The following is a 2,188-nucleotide window of genomic DNA, read 5'->3' as shown; positions in this document are numbered from 1 at the left end:
CTTACATGGGATCTGGAGAACCAAGTATGGGTCCTTAGGATTTGCAGGCAAGTGCCTTAGCCACTAAGCTATCTCTCCAGCCCAGATTCTTTTTTTAAAAAAGAAATTTTTTGTTTATTTTTATTTATTTCTTTGAGAGTGACAGACAGTGAGAGAAAGAGGCAGAGAGAAAGGGGGGGGGGGGGAAGAATCGGTGCACCAGGGCCTCCAGCCACTGCAAACAAATTCATTACAGATGCATGTGCCCTCATATGCAACTGGCTTATGTGGGTCCTGGGGAATCCAGCCTCAACCTGGGGTTCTTAGGTTCCACAGGCAAGCACTGAACTGCTAAGCCATCTCTTCAGACCCCCCCCCAATTCTTTTATTTTTAAATATTTATTTATTGGAGAGAGAGAGAAGCAGAGAGAAAGAGAGAGAAACAGAGAGAATGGGAGCACCAGGGCCTCCAGCTGCTGTAAACAAACTCCAGATGTATGTGCCCCTTTTGTGCATCTGGCTTTATGTAGGTGCTGGGGAATCAAGCCAGGGTTGTTAGCTTTTGTGGGCAAGTGCCTTAACTGCTGAATCATCTCTCCAGCCCCAGAAACCCATTCTTTGTGTGAGCGCACGTTCATGTGTGTGAGGTGGGCACACACATGCCACAGCACGTGTGGAAGGCAGGAGATGACGTCAGGTGTCCGTCCTTGCCTTCCACCTTGTTTTAGGCAGGAGCTCTCATTTTTCACAACTGCGTTTGTGAGCCTAAATGGCCCACAAACTTTCAGGCAATTGTTCTGTCTCTATGTCCCTTCTTGCCCACACCAGGTATGCTGGGATTAAAGACGTTAGTGCTATAGCATCGGCTTTCTGTGGGTCCTGGGGATCTGCCCTTATTAGACACTTGCGCTTGGGCGGCAAATGCTTGACCCATTGAGCCATCTACTCAGTCCTGAAACATGTCCCTTGTACAGTGTTCTGGATTGAGACAGGCTTCAGATCTCCTTTTTTCCGTACTCCAGCTTGCACAGTTCACCCAGATCACATGACAAGACATAGCGTTTCTCTGCTTCCAGAAGGTCTCCCAAGCAGAGCCATTTTGAAAAACAATCCTCTTCCTTCCCGCCAGCTCTGCCCGCGGGCCTCCTGGAAGAGCATGCAGAGCAGAAACCTGTTGCCTTGCGCCGGTCAGTCTCAGCCCAGGACACTTCCTCTGCCTCCTTCCTCAGTGGGAATGTCTAGAAGTGGATCACAAACATAAGGAAGGGAAAAGGGAGACAAGCTAACTCCCTTTCTCACAGATCTTAGGTTAGAAACAACTGGCCTGGTTAAAACCACACCTTAATGAGGCTCTTTTCTGGCCTAATTGTCACCATGGCAATGACCCCTAGTGGCCATCTTTAATTAACTTAGAATCAGAGTCACCAAATGAGCTCCTCCAATAAATTGCTTGCCAGCCCACTTAGTCACGCGGCTCCTCCTCTGCCCTCTCCGCTCCAGCACAGTGAGGAAGACAGGGTAAGACATAGCCTGGCTTCCTCTGCACCTGCTGGACTTCCTTGTCATGGTCGAGTGAAGGGCTCAGACATGCCACAATCACAATAGTAATAATAATAATAGGCTGGAGAGATGGCTTAGCAGTTAAGGCGCTTGCCTGTGAAGCCTAAGGACCCAGGTTCGATTCTCTAGGTCCCACGTAAGCCAGATGTGCAAGGTGGCACATGCATCTGGAGTTTGTTTGCAGTGGCTAGAAGCCCTGGCATGTCCATTCTCTCTCTTTCTCTGCCCTTCTCTCTTTATCTATAAATAAATAAGGAAAAAAAATAGTAGTGTACTAGTGGTCAGGATCTGGGGCGATTGCCCAGGGGTTAAGGTGCTTGCTTGCAAAGCCAGCTGGCTGGGTTCAATTCCTTAGCACCCATATGAAGCCAGACACAAAGTGGCACGTTCATCTAGAGTTCATTTGCACTGGGTGTGGTGGCGCATGCCTTTAGTCCCAGCACTTGGGAGGCTGAGGTGGGGTGATTACAATGAGATCTGGGGCTACAGAGTGAGTTCTAGTCAACCTGGACTGGAGTGAAGGTTGCCTCAAAAAAAAAAAAAAAAAGAGTTCATTTACAGTGGCAGGTGACCCTGACACACCCATAGGCACATATGTGCAAACAAATAAAATAGAAAATAATTAATAATAGGAGCAATAATTGCAGCA

At 48.1% G+C, this 2,188-nt stretch overlaps 1 protein-coding gene across 1 annotated transcript in view; it reads right to left on the bottom strand.

Moving 5' to 3' along the window:
* Positions 1 to 467: 467 nt before the first annotated feature.
* The window catches only part of LOC123459478 (translation initiation factor IF-2-like), a 25,791-nt gene continuing 24,070 nt past the window's right edge, over positions 468 to 2,188 (bottom strand). Inside the window, exon 5 of the mRNA XM_045146107.1 lies at positions 468 to 1,217. The gene's annotated coding sequence lies outside the window, so the exon portion shown is untranslated. The remainder of the gene's footprint in view (positions 1,218 to 2,188) is intronic.

Source organism: Jaculus jaculus, chromosome 3 (genome assembly GCF_020740685.1).
Source record: "Jaculus jaculus isolate mJacJac1 chromosome 3, mJacJac1.mat.Y.cur, whole genome shotgun sequence".
Classification (NCBI taxonomy): Eukaryota; Metazoa; Chordata; class Mammalia; order Rodentia; family Dipodidae; genus Jaculus; species Jaculus jaculus.
This window is presented reverse-complemented; position numbering and strand designations above follow the sequence as displayed.